This window comes from Malaclemys terrapin, chromosome 11, assembly GCF_027887155.1.
Source record: "Malaclemys terrapin pileata isolate rMalTer1 chromosome 11, rMalTer1.hap1, whole genome shotgun sequence".
Taxonomy (NCBI): domain Eukaryota; kingdom Metazoa; phylum Chordata; order Testudines; family Emydidae; genus Malaclemys; species Malaclemys terrapin.
In genome coordinates, this window is record NC_071515.1 from 8,844,792 (window position 1) to 8,865,171 (window position 20,380).

General features: G+C 43.9%; 1 protein-coding gene across 8 annotated transcripts in view; it reads right to left on the reverse strand.

The window, feature by feature from the left end:
• The window catches only part of HDAC4 (histone deacetylase 4), a 439,923-nt gene that overhangs the window by 174,746 nt on the left and 244,797 nt on the right, over positions 1 to 20,380 (reverse strand). The window lies entirely within an intron of this gene.

Consider the following 20,380-nt stretch of genomic DNA (forward strand, 5'->3'; position numbering starts at 1 on the left):
CGGAGTTTGAAGATGATTGCCTTCCATAAAATCCGGGATCCACAGATCTTGTCACAATTGGTGCAGATATTTCCTAGTGGAAAGGGTGGATCTGGATTGTTGAGTTGGGCTCCAGCATGTTCTTTCCTCCTTTACACTATCTCTGTTGGATCTCAAAATATTGGGATCATTGCCACAAGGTCCTTTTCCATTTAGGTCAGTCGAGGGCTTGGGTTTCCCATGAGTTTAATTGCACTTCTTCATATTGGCTTTGAGGATGACTTTGAAGCGCCTTTTTTGCCCTCCCCTTGTCCATTGGCCATGACTCAGTTGTGAGAACATGATCTGCTTTGGGTGTCAATTATCCGGCATTTGAAGAACATGATTAGCCCAACGGAGTTGGTGGTGGATGATCATAGCTTCAATGCTGGAGGTTTTGGCTTGGGACAGAACACTGATGTTGGTGTGTCGGTCGTCCACTTGATTTGGAAGATTTTGCAGAAGCACTGTTGATGGTACTGTTCAAGAACCTTGAGGTGTCTACTGCACATGACCCAGGTTTCAACACCATACAAGAGAGCAGGGATAACAACAGCCTGGTATGTGGCAAGCTTGGTGTGATTCTTGATGTCATGATCTTCAAAGACATGTTTTCTCAAGTGTCCGAAAGCAGCACTGGTGCATTGAAGGTGGTGTTGAATTTCCTCATCAATGTCAGCTTTCTGAACCGATAGCTGCTGAGGTAAAGAAGTGCTTGACGTTCTCCAGGGTCCCTTTACTGACCTGAATAACAGGAGTATGATTCTGGTGATTTGGATCCTATTGGTGGAGTACCTTAGTTTTCTTGGTGTTGATTGTGAGGCTGAGTTGGTTGTAGGACTCAGAGAAAGCGTTGATTCTTTTTTGAAGATCTTCTTCTGAGTGGGCACACAGGGCACAGTTGTCCACATATTGGAGTTCAATGGCTGATTTAGTCTTTGTCTTGGATCGGAGATGATTGAGGTTGAAGAACTTGCCATCCATTCTGTATTGGACGTCAAGTCCGGAGGGGAACTTGTCAGAGATGAGGAATAGGATGACAGCAAGGAAGATGGAGAAAAGTGTTGGAGCGATGAGACAGCCTTGCTTAACTCCTGTCTTGACTAGGAAGGGGTCCCTTTCGGATCCATTGCTGATAACTGTCACAGACATGTTACCGAGAAGGAGTCGGAGGACGGCAACAAATTTTGGCAGGCATATAAATGTAATGACAATTCTCCACAGTGTCTCTCGACTGATGGAGTCAAATGCTTTCGTGAAGTCAATGAAAACCACATACAGAGGTTGATGTTGCTTGTAGCACTTTTCTTAAAGTTGGCGGTTGGAAGATCATGTCCGTGGTACTCTGAGATGGTCTGAATCCACACTACATTTCTGGGAGCATTTTCTTGGCCAAGGGGAGCAGCCGGTTGAGGAGAATTCTCACAAGAACCTTTCCAGAGGTGGACAACAGGATAATTCCTCAATAGTTTCCACAATCTAATTTGTCTCCCTTCTTGAAGATGGTCACAATCATGGCATCTCCAAGAGCTGTATGGATTTCTTCTGAATTCCAAATCTTGAGGATTAAGGCGTGAAGCTGGTGAGCCTGTTCGCCGCCTCCTCTAAAGATTTCAGTGGGGATTCCATCCGGTCCAGATGCCTTATTGTTCTTCATGTGTTTGATGGCTTTCTTTACCTCAATGAATGTTGGTGGGATTCTGAGGTCATCCATGATAGGATGTTGAGGGATTATGTCAAAGACCAACATTGAAGTCATGATTCAGAAGGTCTTTGAAGTATTCCTTCCAACATGCATTGGTAGATTCATTCTCCCTGAGAAGGTTGGCTCCATCCCTGGATCGGAGTGGGGTTAGCCCTGGGGAACCATAAAGGGCTTTGGTGGTGTTCAAGAATCCACACATGTTATGGGTGTTGGATCTCCTTCGCTTTGCTCTCCCACTACTTGTTCTTCATTTCACAGGTTTTCCTTTGAACTTCATCTTTGAGCTGATGGTGGACATATTGCTTCTGCTTGGAATTGATGTCATTCTGCCAACCACAGAAGGGCTGGTGCTTATGGTAGATCAGGTCTTGGATTTCCTCATAGTTCTCATCAAACCAGTCTTGGTGCTTCTTGGTTGAGAAGCCCAGTGTTCCTTCAGATGCAGCATGGGCGGCAAATTTGAATGCTTTCCAATGATCTTTGTAGCTCTCCATCTCAGTTTTGATATTCATCAGTTTCTTGGGGAGGCACTGTTGGAAAAGGTCAAGTTTAGTTGGTCCTTAAGACTCTCGGCATTAATCTTCCATCTAGCTGATTTCTTCTGCATTTGTCATGTTGGTGTGAATTTGATGTAAATGATACAGCAGATAAGGCAATGTTTCTCAGTCATCGCTTTGGTGATGTAAACGTCTTCACAATCACGGACAATGACATAGTCAATCAGATGCCAATGCTTATATCACATGTGTTCCCACAATGTCTTCTACTTATTCTTTTTGTGGAAACATGGTATGTGATAATTAGGTCATATTTCGCGCATTTGGTCAGGAGAATTCTGTTGAAATTCATCTTGCCCACTCCTTCCTTTCCAATTGTGCCACTGTAATTCCAAGAGCTGGTTGACTATTTCATTTTTGATAGCAAAACCAACACTGTAGATTTGTCATTCAGCATCACCTGCTACTTTCCAGAAAAAAAAGTGTAACCACTACCTCGTTCCTTGAGCTTTCCTTCTCCTGCACGTCAGGTCTCACTCAGTGCAGCAATGTCGATGTCATGCCTCCTGAATTCTCTGGCCACAATCGCTGTTCTTTGCTCTGGCCAGTTATTTTTTGGGTTGTCCATCAGGAGTCAAACATTCCAGGTTCCAAATTTCATTGTTCAGTTTTGACCACAGAAAGGTGATCCCTCTGGACATGGTTATCCAGTCGGAGGGAGACAAGGCAGACTGTGTTTAGGGCACTTTTTCTAGCCCTCTCCCATGCGAGGTGAGCAGAGTGGATCTTAAAAGGGGATGCTCAGTTGTGGTTGTAGCTGCCAAGTTGCACACCTGCCTCTGTCCAAATGCATAAATGACCATCTGACAGCCGCTACCTACATGCCGGTCTGTGACCAGGAGCTTCTGGTAATAACTGTCTTGCTCCACCTACCGTTCCCCCAGCCACAAAAACCGACCCAGAGATTGATCTCTCCTACCCACAATTTCAGGCAAGTTCCCTCCCTCCTTCCCTTCCAAGATATTTATAACTTCTTATTTACAACCTTTCCCCTTGACAGCTTTCTGAATGGTGCTTTAATTTTTTGTTTTCAAAAATTTGGTCAAACTGGGTAAAATTTTCAACAGCACCTAAGACATTTAGCAACCTACTTCCCAATTCATTTTCATCTAGGTACTTTTGAAAAATTACCCACTGCAATTAGTTGAAGAATGTGTAAAACTACCTGTAGCCAGAGAACTTAGTACTGCTTATGTATCTGAGGAGAAGCATGTGCATGGTTTACTTTAGCAGAGATCTGCAGTAAATTACACTCAATGCATTTGTTTCAGATTCTTGGTTACTATAATCTGAAATAAATTTAACTTCTGTGAAGACTGCAGCATGAGTGGAATGTACTCTGATCCTGACCAGACAAGGCACTCCGTGCTGCTCTGTACCTATCCTAGATACAATTCCTAATCTACCTGGCAATCATGTAACTGGGGTAAGTAAGTATATTGTTTTGGAATACTGAATAGGATAGAAAATGGGAAAGTGCTACAATCTCTCCTCCTTTCCTAGCTGAGGACACTAACAGGACTACTGAACTATATTTAGACTTGGAAGGATTTGAATTTTATCAGTAAATGTCGGTAAATGTTCATTTCACTGTACACACACAAACTAATAAAATAAATATTACCATCCATAATCACCATTTAAAGATAGGCAAAGTAAGAAAAATGCTTTTTTGAAAACTTACTAGATTTTGATTTAAGGCTATTTACTATATTTTAACATGTGATGTAGGGAGTTTGTGTTTTAACAGTTATAAAGCTTTAATATTTTGAATCATTAAATAACTACTGTCTGACCCCCTCCATAATTTTGCTCAACTGTGAATATTTAAATTGATAAAAAAGAGACAAAAATGCTCAAAAATAATCAAGATTATCAGTCGAAATTCTAAAACAATAAAAATCAAATTCTGCCAAACCTGACTATATTAAAAAATGATACTTCGGGAGGAATTTTCAAAAGCCCACAGTGTTGCTCTAACTACTCCCAATGCGGTCAATGGGAGTTTTAATATTGACATGAATAGGAGGAGAGGTAGGCCAGTGCTGAGCACTTATGAACGCTTTGAAATTGTAATTGCTGGAAAACGAGTGCGTCTTTGGAGTGGTGGAGCGAAGGGTGATTGTTAATCTTAAGAAAATTGGTCAGGCCTCAACAAGTTGTGGGACTCCAAACAGGGAAGGAAGTAGGAGTCCCGATGGAAATAACTCCCTGTATCCCTCCCACTGATCACAAGAGGGTGCTAAGAATTGTGGTTTGTACTCTTAAAAAGCTAGGAGGTATATCAAATGCTTCTCACAAAAATCAAAGTGTGTTGGAAATTTGGCCATGCTTGAGCTCCCCCTGGCCCGGCATCATGCCATGACCATCACCACGTAATGTCTGTGCTAGAGCGTAACTGCAGTCCGGACCACTTTATCCAATCTCTCTAATTCTTTTAGGAAAGCTCAGTCACACACCAGAACAAAAAACTTAAGGTGCTTGAGGAGGAATGAAACACTGGACCCTGGTGCAGAAAGCCATAGAACTCAGGGGGAGGAAGATTCAGAATCATCCAGATAGTCTTAGTTAGAGATCATCTCTAGGGACACTTGGAGCAACACAGATCAGCGGATTACTGAGAAGTGCCCACTTTCTTTACAGCCTTCCAAGTCACTGTACTGAGAGGGAAGTGAAAGGCAAAGGAGAAAATACACTCTTGTGAAAAGGCATCCTTAGCTTGTGTTTATGGGTTAGAGATCTTGCTACAATACAGAGTAATGTGTTGTTTGCATCAAAAAGGAAGCCCATGGATGGAATGCCCTGCCCTGAGATGATCAGCCAGAACCCTTTTCTTCCTTTTCAGTTCTTTTTCCTGGAAAGATCTGTGACCTGCTCAGCCAGTCCACCTGTCAGCAAAATATCTGGAACACATTACAAGCCTAGATGAATCAGAGTTTGGTCTCTACCCAAGTGCATAGTTTAAAAGAAGTTATAAAAAATAAAAAGAATCATTATGTTTAAGCACCAACAACGTGTCTGGTGCTTTAAAAAACAATAATATATTTATAAAGAGTTCCTTCCCCCAGGAACTTATAGTCTAAACAAGCTAAGAGTCAGCAGACATGTGCAAATGGCTGCTTTTGGAAGTTATATAACTTGTCCTCTCATCTGAAGGTTTATTTTTACTTTGTTGGCAATCGCTCCTTAGCAGGATATTTATCTGCTTGTGTTAACTGCATGCAAAATGTTCTGTGAAAATTCTACAGATTTTTGGCTGAATACAAATTAAAAAACGTTAAGCTCAGAATCTAAAAAAATTTACAAAATTGTAAAGATGAAACTTCGCAAACAACAAACTATATTGATTGAAGGGGAACTATTTGATTTCCAAGTGGAGATTTTATTTTGTTTTGTTTTTTTAAGGATTTCAACTTTGCCTATTAGCTGCTTTGACTTCAAGTTTCCACTTCCTTGTTTACTGAATTGTCAAGCTATAAGCTCTGATTTCAGGAACCTTTTTGATGACTCTTCTACCACATGTTTTAATTTAATTTTACGGTGGATTTCTTCAAGGGCACAGCATGCTAGGTTGAGGTAACTGGCTGAACTGGCAGAAAGAGAAAGTGTTATGAATGTGAGAGGTTTTCAGAGAGAGAGAGAGAGAGAGAGAGAGAGAGAGAGAGAGAGGCAGTAAAGGTTCCCAAAAAAGTAGACTGAAAATACAGTGCAGAAGAACACAGTTTTTTTTCACCTTCTGTGATGGAGTAATACCAGAATGTACATTCACTGTGCTTCTCATCTCAGAAAGGCAGTAGGCAGCCAACCTGGTACCAGGACTCTCTGCACCCAGCCCTTCTCTCCAGCAGGAAACCACTCTATCCCAGTTGAGAGCTTCCAGAGCTAGAGAATAAATTTGCTTCGATGGCCCCACATTTGTCTAGCTCAGGGGCCGGCAACCTATGGCATGCGTGCCAAAGGTGGCACGTGAGCCGATTTTTGATGGCACGCGGCGGTGGTCAGAGCGGCTCAGCCTGCCGGATCAGCCTGCTGCCGCTCTGGGGTTCCGGCTGCTGACCCGTTGCCAACCGGGGTCCCGGCCACCAGCCCCACTCAGCGCCCACTGCTGGCCTGGGGACCCCCAAGGAACCCCAGGCTGGCAGCAGGCTGAGCAGGCCGGCGGCTGAGACCCCGGCTGGCAGGAGCCGGCGGCCAGAACCCCAGAGCAGTGGCGGCCTGAGCCACTCAGCCTGCTGCTGGCCTGGGGTCCCAGCCGCCGGCCGTACTCAGCCCGCTGCCGGCCTGGGGTTCCATTCACTCAGCCAGCAGGGGGCTGAGTGGCTCAGTAAGCTGCCGGTCTGGGGTTCCGGCTGCCGACCCCTTGCCAGTCGGGGTCCCAGCCGCTCAGCCTACTGCCAGCTTTATAAAGCAGAACTCCAGGCTAATAGCGGGCTGAGTGGGGCCGGCAGCCAGAATCCCGGCTGGTAGGAGCTGGCAGATGGAACCTCAGACCAGCAGCGGGGGTCCCGGCCACCGGCCCCGCTCAGACCCCTGCCGGTCTGGGTGAATGGAACCCCAGGCTGGCAGTGGGCTGAGTGGTGCCAGTGGCCGGGACCTCAGACCGGCAGCAGACTGAGCCGCTCAGCCCACTGCCGGACTGAGGTCCTGGCCACCAGCACCGCTCAGACCAGACTGGCAGCGGGCTGAGCAGGGGCTGGGATCCTTGTCTGGGGTTCCAGCCACCAGCCCTGCTCAGTCTGCTGCCGGTCTGGGGTTCCATTCATCCAGACCAGCAGTGGGCTGAGTGGGGCTGGTGGCCAGGATCCTGGCCACCAGCCCCCTCAGCCCGCTACCAGCCTGGGTTTCTGCTCACCTCCTCCTAGTGAAAAAGTTTTTCCTAATATCCAACCTAAACCTCCCCCACTGCAACTTGAGACCATTACTCCTTGTTCTGTCATCTGGTACCACTGAGAACAGTCTAGCTCCATCCTCGTTGGAACCCCCTTTCAGGTAGTTGAAAGCAGCTATCATATCCCCCCTCATTCTTCTCTTTTGCAGACTAAACAATCCCAGTCCCCTCAGCCTTGCCTCATAAATCATGTGTTCCAGCCCCCTAATCATTTATTTTGGGCAAGGTGGGCTCACAAGAAAAAACTTGAGGCATCAGAGATATCATGTACGAGCTGAAAGTTCTGATTTCCTCTTTGTATTATAAATCAGACGTCTGCAAAATCTGAAATTTCATATTCTGGAAAAAATTTGGGACCCAAAACTTCACAGATTAATGACCTCTAATTTATACAGTGTGCAGTAGTAACATGAGACGTAGCAGCAGCTATCTGAGAATTGGTCAAGATATCATGGCATGATCACCAGTAACTACACTGAGTACCATTAGGTTGTTTTATGATATTGGATTTTATTCAGACATCAATTCATGTTATTACTATGCATAGCTTATTGACCTCCTTCCTATCTGAAAGCAGCAACACATCATTGGGAGATAAAAATAGAGCCTGCTCTGTCAGTATTAGTCTTGTTGGATGTCTGTAAGTAAAAGGTTTTGGCCTTTGGGGACATGGGAAATTACCCTTTCCCTGAAAAAGAAAGCGCCCTCGGCCTGCAAAGGCTTACACACAAGTTTAACTTCACTTATTGTGAATAGTCCCATTGTTACTCACCATGCATAAAGCAAGGGACCTGAGTACGTTTTTGCATGATCAGGGCTTAAGTCTTTAAAATGGTTTAAAAATACTGGACTCAGTTGCTTTTAAAAGAAAAACCAATGGAGACCCCTGAAACAGAAAAAGCAGGAGGCTAAAATTACTGTAATTCTCCCCCCACCACCACCCCGCATGTGGTAACCCATTTAAATATTAACAAGGCACAAAACATGGAGTCTGCTATAGCCCACCACAAAACCTTCAGGTGCAACTTTCTAGACCAGGGGTCGGCAACCTTTCAGAAGTGGTGTGCTGAGTCTTCATTTATTCATTCTAATTTAAGGTTTTGCATGCCAGTAATACATTTTAACGTTTTTAGAAGGTCTCGTTCTATAAGTCTATAATCTATAACTAAACTATTGTTGTATGTAAAGTAATAAGGTTTTTAAAATGTTTAAGAAGCTTCATTTAAAATTAAATTAAAATGCAGAGCCCCCCGGACTGGTGGCCAGGACCCGGGCAGTGTGAATGCCACTGAAAATCAGCTTGTGCGCCACCTTTGGCACGTGTGCCATAGGTTGCCTACCCCTGTTCTAGACCAATAATATTGTCATCACAGGATGCATTGCCCACTATTGCACACCTGTAAGATTATTACATTTTGTTAGGTCTAACCTTAAGACTATAAACACTGCTGTGCAAATGACTGAATGAAAATGTAAAGAGAATGGCTAGTGAGCAGTTATGAACTCAAGTTAACAGTTCTGAACGCTGTAGGAGATGTACAAACCTGCTTTGTGAGATTTCTAAAAAGGTCTCTAGATCTCTCTCTTCACATCTCTTCTTATCGTAAGTTTGCAGTTACACTAGTGGATATTAGCATTATTGCATTTTCAAATATATGTAGGTGGTCATATACAAATATTCACTAAGTTCACAGCTGTATGCCTTTATGACATTAAGGGGAAATAACCTGCTCTACATGGCTAATACACTATTCATCAGTTCTTTTGGCTTTTCCTTTTTACAAATATAGAACACAAGTGATCAGCCTGACAGCACTAAAAATGAAAGTCCTCCATTCATGAAATAGGTACAAATAAGATAAGTGGCAGTGCTAGCAGTTCTACGTGACCTATCATGAACACATCTTGGAAAGAGAACAGCTCCGTTTCACTAGCCACTGAATAATTTGGATGTCCACAAGGATACCAAATGATGTCAGTTATGGTGCTGGTTTTATTATGTGGACACTTTTCTATTAGAAAAGTAACAGGCCACCATCACATTTCACAGAGGCCACTAAAAAGCCATCAGAGTATAATAACTTTTAGTATAAATTAATTCTATGGACTCTCTTGTATGCACAGAGTAGAAAAAGTACCCATGTGTGTCAAAGACTGTAGGGAAAAAGCATAGCTTTATTTGAGAAACAATATGAGATTATGCAACTGAAACTTTCATCACAATGTGTACACACAAGAAGGCAAAGTTACAGTTGCACATGCAATTTCCTGACTTGTAGATGTTTACCTGTCTCTCTCCCATAATATCTTCTGTCCAACCAGTAAAACAACAGTTTTGTGCATTTCATTTAGTGCCAGTCTAATAGTGCCTGAAAGCAAAGTCCTCAGCATATCCAAAAACCAGATACAGTGCCGCGTGGACAGAGACTGTGCCAGCTTCCTGATATTGTGCTACCAAAGTGCCTGAATCCTGACCTGGAGAGCCCAGCTGTATGGGAGAAAGTATAAGAGAAGCAATGTCCATTCAGTCCTCTGGTAAGCCCACCAATACATACATAAGTTAGTGCTAACTGTGGTGGGTTTTGTAGGATAAACACCTGTGTCCTAAAACTAGACAGACTCCTCAATCATGTCACTTAGGCCACTGATTAAAATGTAAACGGCAACAGCTTTGGGTCACTACCAATCAAGTTTGGATTGGAACTGGAGACTGAAAAGTGAAAAGTTCAGCACCACGTCCTTCATAGACAAAGTCTCAACAAAATTTCCACTGGAGTTAGTGGAAAGACTCTGATTTCATGGAGAGCTGGATTGGGCCCCAAGTCCCCATTCAAATTCCTGTTATTCTTATGGTTTGGTTGTTTGTGTTTAGTGAAGTAGATTAGTGAGGATTACAAATGTTGTTACACAGCTCGCAAAGCATGTTTATGTGGATAAGCCATCTCCTTAATGTATCCATTTACCATCACTTTACAGATACAAACATTTCTCTCTGCAGCAAGTTCTCAGCAGCCTCAGGAGCCATCAGTAGAGAACAGCCTTTAACTTGCTTTCTTGAACTGCTTTCAGATGTCAAGTTTTAGCAATTTGTGAAGCTTCACGGTAGTTGTGAAAGACAGTTTTCTATATTTCCATATGGTGTGAAGCCTTCATAAGACTGAGTTTCTTTTCTCTAAACATGTTTGGGTTTTCTCATTACTCTGCGTATGCAGTGATCTTGCTTCCCTGGTAAGCAGAACTCCTTAACTGCACCCATTCTACTTTCCCACCACAAATATTATTTCTTTCAGATTCTAGTCCTCTAGTTTTCATGATCTTTGTATTGGCTGGACTTATGCAGAGACCAATTCTTCCAGAGAGCTGAGATGAAATACTTTAAAAGCAATCAGCTGCTGCCACTGTTTTGCATTAAAGCAACAAATTGTCAGCTGGGGGGAGGAAGGAAGGGGTCATGAATATATCCAGGAGGTTTCACAACCACACTCCTTTCCTTTATGGCTAGATCCGAGGATGGGCCTGAGACTCTTAGGCTGTAACATGGAGTCATGTTCTGGAAAAGGTTGAGTGTTGAGACTTAAAGGGGCACTGTCAATTTTAAAATGAAAAGAAAAAAAAATCACTTCTATAAATACTTTTTTAAACCAATTCTTGTTAAAAAGAACACCTAAAATTACTATAAAGTGATTTATTAGAGACAAAAAGATCTCTTATCTCCCCTCCCTCCCCATTTGTTCAGGCTGTATTTTTAACAGCATTTTGTGTATAGTCCATGTCTCTCTGGCTTTTAGTGTCAGTCATTTTTCCCCTTGTTTTGTGCAGGTCTTTCACACAGCAATAGCAGAGAGAAACACATTTGACAGAAAAATGGAAAATGTGATTGCCAAACCACAGAAATTGACAGGAGGGGGCTCAGGGACTACTTTTTGAAATGACTAGAACTCAAGTTAACATGTCCCTTTTAAATATTTACAGAACTATTTGCTGTAAATTCATAGTAATGGTACTGTATATATTTCTTTTAAAAGACATGGTATCCTCCAATTTTCAACTTATAAAAAGCTACTTAAGTAATCTATCCAACATGTATTTAGTTCTCTAGGTATATCCGTATACACCTATATAATATTTACTATGGTTAATGCTTAGCCATTCACTATCTGTTGGCACTGAAACTGCTCACCAGCTACAAGGGCAATAGTGCAAAGCTATTTTAAGTTACATTACTTGCCAATACAAACATGTAATGAAATATCTATTATTTATGTACTACTGTAATTGTACACTGTGCTTTGCAGTATCCAAAATATGCTAAGCAAAGTTCTTGCCTGCAAAGGCTTGTAATACTCTAAGGCCGGGGCGGCCAACCTGAGCCTGAGAAGGAGCCAGAATTTACCAATGTACATTGCCAAAGAGCCACAGTAATACGTCAGCAGCCCCCCATCAACTCCCCGCCCCCCGCTACCAACCACCAGCAGCGCTGCCGATCAGCGCCTCCCCATCTCTTCCCACACCGCCCAATTAGCTGTTTTGTGGTGTACAGGAGGCTCTGAGGGGAAGGAAGGATGAGCAAAGTCACAGCAGGCTCAGGGGAGGGGGTGGGAAGGGGTGGAATGGGGGCAGGGGCTGTGGCAGAGCCAGGGGTTGAGCAGTGAGCACCCACCGGCACATTGGAAAGTTGGCGCCTGTAGCTCCAGCCCCAGAGTCGGTGCCTATACAAGGAGCCGTATATTAGCTTCTGAAGAGCCGCATGCGGCTCTAGAACCACAGGTTGGCCACCCCGATCTAAGGCATAACTAGGTAAAATACAGCAGAGAGGCATGTGGATATTATTGCCCCTATACCCAAAGAGACATATAAGCAGTAAGTATACACATACATTCACTCACTAATATGCCTGTCATTTAATTTAATGAAAAGCACAGGAGAGCTAAATTAATAAATTGTAGAGTCTTATGTCACAAATATCATACAGGAAAGCAGAAGCACTTTCCCCACTCCAAAAGATAGTGTCCTCACACACCAACAGGGTACAACAGAATGAATAATACTGGAGACCTTGATCATTTTGGGGGAATTCATGACCAGCTAGGAGGACTTAATCCAGCCCAACGTTATTTTCAGGACGGCCACAGCTCAGTAGTTATTACTTACAGAAAATAAAATTACATGAAATACTAAAATGTACTTCTGAATACAGTTAACTTGAAAACTGGAAAGAAAACCTCAAAAGTAGATTCAAAGCCATGATTATTTCCTCCCTGCACAGAAAGATATGCAACATAATTTCATGGATTTCTGCCTGTCTGTATTACAAGCTTTATAATATTTAAACATTTGTCCATTCAAAATGAGTGTTTTTCCCTAAGATATTTCAAAGGCTTCATTTCCTGAGTAAATCCATGCTTAGTTATTTTTAAAAAGTGTATTTTGTACCTGCATCTGGCATAATAGTCAAAAATAAAATAAAACTAATTAGTTACCCAGTCTTCTAGAACAGAAGAAGGTATTTTCAGTTTATCCAATTATATTTTTATTGAAAACTTCCTATCTGCATAATTACATAATCAGTCAAATAAGTGCTTTTTCGGTCAATCCATAGGATGTGCCACCATAATGTTTAATATGCACAGTTTTTCTGGTAATATTTCTAAACTTCCTGCAATAGACTGGTAGTGTTTGCTTTAAATACTGAATCCTATTAGTAGTCGTTGATCCTGCTGGCACAGGGTTAAGTGGGCTTTGCTGATTTACCCAGACAGGCAACTTATTGCCTCACTACAATGTAGGGGGGGGGGGAGGAGTGGCTCTTTGGAGAAAAGGATCTATTCTTTATTTGTCTTTATTTGCCCCCTAGTTTTTGAAACTACAGTTCATGTTGCCAATTTAACTGAAAGCTGAGACTCCCATGTAATAATATAGAATTTATAGAATATCAGTGTTGGAAGGGACCTCAGGAGGTCATCTAGTCCAACCCCAAAGCAGGACCAATCCTCAGACAGATTTTTGCCCCCAGATCGCTAAATGGGCCCCCCAAGCATTGAACTCACAGCCCTGGGTTTAGCAGGCCAATGCTCAAACCACTGAGCTATCCTGATTTCAGGAGCTGGGTCTTTCAGAAAAATCACTAAATATCACAAGACTGGTGATAAGATTGCAATACGTGACAGTGCTTGTGTTCTGGGTCAACAAAAGCCAAACCCCAAGGAAGAAGCAAATCTGGAATCCACACAGTGTGTCTATGGGGCAGGTTAGGAAAGGTATCTGCTCTTAGTTCCACTAATACAGTGGTTCTCAACCAGGGGTCCGAGGCACCCTGGGGGGATTGCGAGCAGGTTTCAGGGGAGCTGCCAAGCAGGGACAGCATTAGACTCATGGGGCACAGGGCAGAAAGTCAAAGCCCTGCCACATGGGGTTGAAGCCCAGGCCCTGAGCCCTGCTACCCGAGGGCTGAAGCCAAAGCCTGAGCAATGTAGCCTTGCAGGGGCTCCTGTGGCATGAGGCCCCAGGCAATTGCCCTGCTTGCTAGCCCCTAACTCCAGCCCTGGCTTTTATATGCGGAAAACCCGTTATTGTGACACAGGTGGGCCCTGGAGATTTTATAGCATGTTGGGGGGGGAGGGGGCGGCTCAGAACCCCTGCACTAATAGAACCTAAAAGTCACGAAAAACCTAAGTTAAGTGTGAACAGGAACCCTTTCTTACTGTTTCTGCTTCTGTTTGTGGTCTCTTCAAGCCCTCCACTTCTGTGCAGTTAGAAACATAACACCTAAGCTGAAGGTTGGAAAAACAGACCTTTCATCTAATTTCAACATATTTTGTAAATTATTCAGATCCAGCACTTTTTCCAGCATTGAATAGAGACACCCCACAGTCCAAAGTCCAACCTTCTACAAGAGTCTACTTGGTAATTCTTAATTCCCAAGTGGAAGGTGAGAAAATGTTGTATTCCTGGGAATAAGCAGGAAATAGGCAGGGCTGACTCTTACTTTGTCCCATACAGAAGGATTAACTTAACACATGCATGTGGTCCAATTTGAGGAGACCTTTTACCTCAGCAGAACACAATCCAGAGTGATATCAAAATCTTCCCATTCTGTATTGATCCAATGTTTGTCTTGGTCTCTCTAAAAATTATGCAAGTGAGCCTAATAAGTTTGGGCATGGCCAGCCTTCCTTCTTTAAAAAAAACTAATATAGCTTTTTAATTTTCATTTTTAAGGCCTATGCTGTATTACATTGACTGAAACATTTCTTTTGTCTCATGGATAGAAGAATAGGAAGAGTCTGAATGATAAAGAAGATCCTCTGCAAAAACATTATTTGCATTCATATTATCTTGCAAATCCAGGAAAGAGACAATTGCTAAATGTGTCTGTTAAGCTGAATTAAGAAAGTGATAAAATTGACACCAAAAGTAGGATGATGTGGCAGATGATGTGAATGAGCAGGTATCTCATGCTCTGCTTGCTCCATTGAAATGGCGTAGATTTTAAGGCCAGAAGTCACTATTATGATCATCTTGTCTGATCTCCTGCAATAACATCCTACATCCAGTTCAATGACTTGTGGCTGAACTACTTGTCTATCTTTTAGAAAGATGTCTTGGTTTAATGAGTACAAGTGATGGAGAAATCAACACATGCTTTAGTAATCTGTTCCAATGGTTAATAATCCTTTCTGATAATAACCTTTGCCTTATTTTTACTTGAAACATCACCCGCACCAAGGCAGCCTGTCAGCGTTTGATTCTGGGATCTTTCACACACTCTGTGAAGAACCATTCTGCTATACCAACAAGACACTTAAACAAAAGTTTCCACAAGGTCCAATGGAGATTTGAACTGAAGACCCTAATTTAGGAGGCTAATGCTCTAACCTCCGAGCTATGGAACAATTTAAGGATCTCTGAACTAGCTTGTTGAGGTTTTACTCTAACATTAAACATGTTGAAAATAGAGACTGTTAAGGTATAAATATTCAAGCCTGTCAGGCCTATAAGATATTCAAGCCTGTCTGGCCTATACTTTAAGAATTTAGGTGTATTCTTATCACTTAGCTAGTTATAGAGGTATAAAAGAATCAAAATCATTGTCTATCTGTATCTCTCACTGTGACAGTCTGAGGCCCTATTTAGTCAAATTGAAATATGGCAATCTGGGGCTGTTAGGAAGGTGATCTGATCTCTCACCTCCAGATAAAGGGAAGAGCCTACAATATGTAAAAGGAAAGTTAGTGTGATAGTTTTCTGTCTGGTAAGAACTCACTTATCAATTAGGGTTACCATATTTTGAGTGTCCAAAAAGAGGACACTCCACGGGGCCCCGGCCCCACCCCCCAGCCCCGCCCACGCCCCCACCCCAACTCCACCCCTTCCCCAAAGTCCCCGCCCCAACTCCGCCCCCTCCCCTGCTTCCCGCGAACATTTGATTCGCGGGAAGCCTGAAGCAGGTAAGGGGGCAGGGTGGGGGGAGGAGGCGCAGCCCAGTCTGGCCCCCCCGGCGTCTCCAGCCTGGGTCGGCTCGGGCCCTGGGGTGCCGGCCTCGGGCCAGCCCCTGGCCCAGCACCGCCGGCCCGGCCCGCAGCCCCCAGCCCAGCCCGCAGCCCCCAGCCCAGCCCGCAGCCCCCAGCCCAGCACCGCATGTCCCGATTTTCCCGGACATGTCCGGCTTTTTGGGATTTCCCCCCGGATAGGGATTTGAGGCCCAAAAAGCCGGACATGTCTGGGAAAATCCGGACGTATGGTAACCCTATTATCAATAGGCACAGCTCGAAAACCCTTATGTCTGTATAGATGTAGTTGTGAAATCCTCACTTCTGTATTGTTTTGTATGTTTATTTGCATGGTCTCTGTCTGGATCTGTAATTGTTTCTGTCTGCTGTATAATTAATTTTGCTTGGTGTAAATTAATTAAGGTGGTGGAATATAATTGGTTAGCTAATCATGTTACAATATGTTAGGATTGGTTAGGTAAATTTTAGTAAAATGATTGGTTAAGGTATAGCTAAGCAGAACTCAAGTTTTACTATTTAGGCCTTGGCTACATTTGGGAATTCACAGCGCTGTGAAGCGCGAGTGTAGTCGCGCCGCCAGCGCTGCGAGAGCTCTCTCTCGCAGCGCTGTATGTTCTCCACCTCTCCGAGGGGAGTAGCGTGCAGCGCTGCAGCCGCTGATTACACTGGTGCTTTACAGCGCTGCACTCGCTGCGCTCGGGGGGGGACGTTTTCACACCCCTGAGCGCAGCAAGTTGCCGCGCTGTACAGCGCCAGTGTAGCCAAGGCCATAGTCTGCAGTCAATCAGGAAGTCGGGGGGAGGGGGGAATGGGAACAGGGAATGGGGGTGGGGAAATTGGAATCATGTTTTGCTAAGGGGGGAATAGGAACAGTGAATGGGAACAGGGATGGCTCTGTGGTGTCAGAGCTGGGAAGGGGGACACTGAGGAAGGAAACTGGAATCATGCTTGCTGGAAGTTCACCCCAATAAACATCGAACTGTTTGTGCCTTTGGACTTTGGGTATTGTTGCTCTCTGTTCATGCGAGAAGGACCATGCGAGAAGTGAAAGGATGAAGGAATAAGCCCCCTAACAGAGACGTCTACAATTCCATAATCTCTTGAATAATATGATACCATACAACATAGGATAGATCTCCATTTTGAGCTGGAAGTATAAATTCCAGCTCAAATGGACATACCTACTGATAGAGCTAGCATGCTAAACACAGAGAGATGCCGCAGTGGTGCAAGCAGTGGGAAGGGCTAGCCACCCAAATACATGCTTAGTATCTCGGACAGGTACGAATTCAGAATGGCTAGCCTCTGCCCCCCATAGCCACTCTCTTTTTAGAGTACTAGCTCAATCAGAGCTACTGTGGGTATGTCCACTCAAACTGGAACGTACACTTCCAGCTCACAGTGCAGACATACTCATAGCAAACAATGCTAACTTATGCTCAGAACTCCTAGGGTTACCATATGTCCGGATTTTCTCGGACATGTCCGGCTTTTGGGGCTTCAAATCCCCGTCCGGGGGGAAATCCCAAAAAGCCGGACACGTCTGGGAAAATCGGGACATGCGGGGCCAGCGGTGCTGGGCCGGGACCGGGCCGGGGGTGCTGAGCCGGGGGTGCTCGGCTGGGGGCTGGCCCGGGGCCGGCACCCCAGGGCCCGAGCCGACCCAGGCTGGAGACACCGGGGGGGGGCCAGACTGGGCCGCGCCTCCTCCCCCCACCCTGCCCCCTTACCTGCTTCAGGCTTCCCGCGAATCAAATGTTCGCGGGAAGCAGGGGAGGGGGCGGAGTTGGGGCGGGGACTTTGGGGAAGGGGCGGAGTTGGGGCTGGGGGCGTGGGCGGGGCTGGGGGCAGGGCCAGGGCCCCATGGAGTGTCCTCTTTTTGGACACTCAAAATATGGTAACCCTAAGAACTCCTAACCGTCATGCCATGAATCAGATATGTCTACAGTGCAAAAGGTTCAGTCACTAGAGCAAATAGGAAGGGTCATAAAGGGAATCTCTATCTGGTATTGGTTGGTAGTTTGGCTTTATTTTTCAGAAAACACTTCATTTTGAAGGACTTTGAGAGACTGCTGGCTTGCAATAATCTACATGCAAATCCCATGGCAGCTCTCTCCAGAGTAACTCTTGCAGTACTTCTAAAGTGATCAGGGAAGACAGTCCTCTCCCATACATCTTTGAAACTATCTGTTTAGAAAGCACTCGCTGATATTTCCACAACATGCTCACACTTCAAGGTCTCCATTTATCCTTCCTCCAGCCACAGATGTCATATAATTAGCAGCAATATACCTGACTAGAACTTTCATTATGCAGCTGAAGATATAGTCATGCACACACATGGAGAGCAGATCCATCCTTACACACTACAAGTTTAACAGAACTCTCTTGCACATGCTGATCATCTGATTTTCAAATCAAAACTTATTTCCTCTGAAAAAAGGAAGGGCACTAGCCCTTCAATCAGGGCTATTTCTATGCCAAGTTTTACCTTTCAGCTCACAGCTAGCTTCCCTGTTTCGGCTGCAAGGTTATTGGTTTCCTTTATTTTAAAAAAATAATGGGATGAGCATTCCCCCCCACATGTCCTATGCTCCGAAACAGCTCAACAATAATAAAAATAAATTGCAATCACTACCGCTATCTTTGGGCAGAGATCAAGCATGAGGTTGTGTGTTTCATTCAAGCTCTTGAATGAAAACTCTCATAACTTTAATGGTGGTTGGAATAAATACAGCTGCCAGTTTTCCAAGGTTAATTCACCCAGTCATTTTATTAAATATCAAGTATTTTTAAATGTAGGTTGAATTATTAACAATAAATAATTAACAATAAATAAATGCAATAAAAATGTGCCAACGCTGCAAATAATGATTATGACATTAGTATAGTTTGGTTTAAATGAACTAGCTTTTTCAATCTGTGCTCAGTTTTTCTTTATAATGTAGACTTTTATTGAAGTCATAAACACAACTTTTATACAAATCAGACTATGCACTTTTCCAAGATACACTCAACATGTACATTAATTTTGGAGGTTCCATGTGATATGTTGTTGTTTTTAAGATTATTATTAATGGCCTTATAATTAAGTTACTAGCAGGAATGTCTCCTCACCTGACAACCACCATACCTTTTGTACAGTTCAGAATGAACAGCATTTTTCATGCTCAGAAACCCGGACTGTGCTGAAGGTCAGTACTGTGGTACTGACAGTACCAATATTTAACATTTACATTGTGGTAACACCCAAAGGCAACAAACACCCAGATTAGGCCCTACTGTGCTAGACATGGTACATACACATGGTAAATGACAGTCCCTGCCCTAAAGAGATTACGTTCTTAAAACCACACAAACGCATGCACAGTGCTGATGATCCACACAATAGCTGGAACTAAATCTTCAGTTTCTTAAGTATTAAGACAACTTAAGTCAATTATGTTACAATGGACACTCATTAACATAGGTCTTTTCTACTGTTTAGAAAGTCTGTAAATATAATATAGCACTTAACCTTTAAAAAGAAAGGTTACATATAAAAAAGTTATATAAGATTCAGGGTGCAATCACTTTTTAATGTTACATCAGCACTATGTATCCTGTGCAGTTCTAACCCCCCTTTGAGAGGAAAGCACATTCGCAATTCTGAAAACTGATGTTACCATAGCAATACTCTGTTACTCTGAATATTTATATAATGTTTAACATTTTCACTGTGCAACAGCAATCTTCCAAACTGTACCTCCTACTTCCATTTGTTATGCTAGCTTTCATTCTGTTTGACAGAGCAGTTGAAAACATTAGGGCAGAGGTTAATGTGCACTTAATATTGAAAGTCAAACCCCCCCCCCCCCACACACACACACACACACCCCCTCTCCCCCTTCCTCTTCCCAACCCTGCATGTGCTTTTGTGCTGCTCTGGAGAAGATAATATCCAGAGGACTGCTTTATAACTTGCAGATGTGCACTGGACAACATGTGCACTCCATTCTAACACCAAATTTGTAACATTAATCAAATTAATGAATGCTCCTCTATTCAGCACTCCTTACTCAGGCTGAGTTTCCTCTGCAGTTAATAGGCAATATGATCCACCATTATAAAAGCACCATATTTGTGCTAGGCTTTGCTCAAATACCAAAGTGCACACCGTCCCTGCCTCAAAGAGTTTACAAGCCATAGGAAGATAAACCGCAATGACTACCCGATTATGGCCTTGGCTACACTCAGGACTTCCCAGTGCTGCCGCGGCAGCGCTGTGAAGCGCGAGTGTAGCCGCGCCGCCAGCGCTGCAGGAGCTCTCCGAGGGGAATAGCTTTCAGCGCTACAGGCTTTGATTATACTGGCACTTTACTGCGCTGCACTCGCTGCGCTCGGGGGGGGGCGTTTTCACCCCCCTGAGCGCAGCAAGTTGCAGCGCTGTACAGCGCCCGTGTAGCCAAGGCCTATAGACTCTAATGGCCCAATCTCAGGCCTTGGCTACACTTGCGAGTTACAGCGCTGTAAAGCCTCCCCCAGCGCTGTAACTCACTCCCCGTCCACACTGGCAGGCCACTTGCAGCGCTGTATCTCCCTGGGTACACCGCTGCAGGTACTCCACATCTCCGAGAGGAATAACAGCTGCAGCGGAGTGGCTACGACTCACGGGTGTGAGTGTAAACGCTTGCAGTGCTGTACTAATCACCTTGTCAAGTGG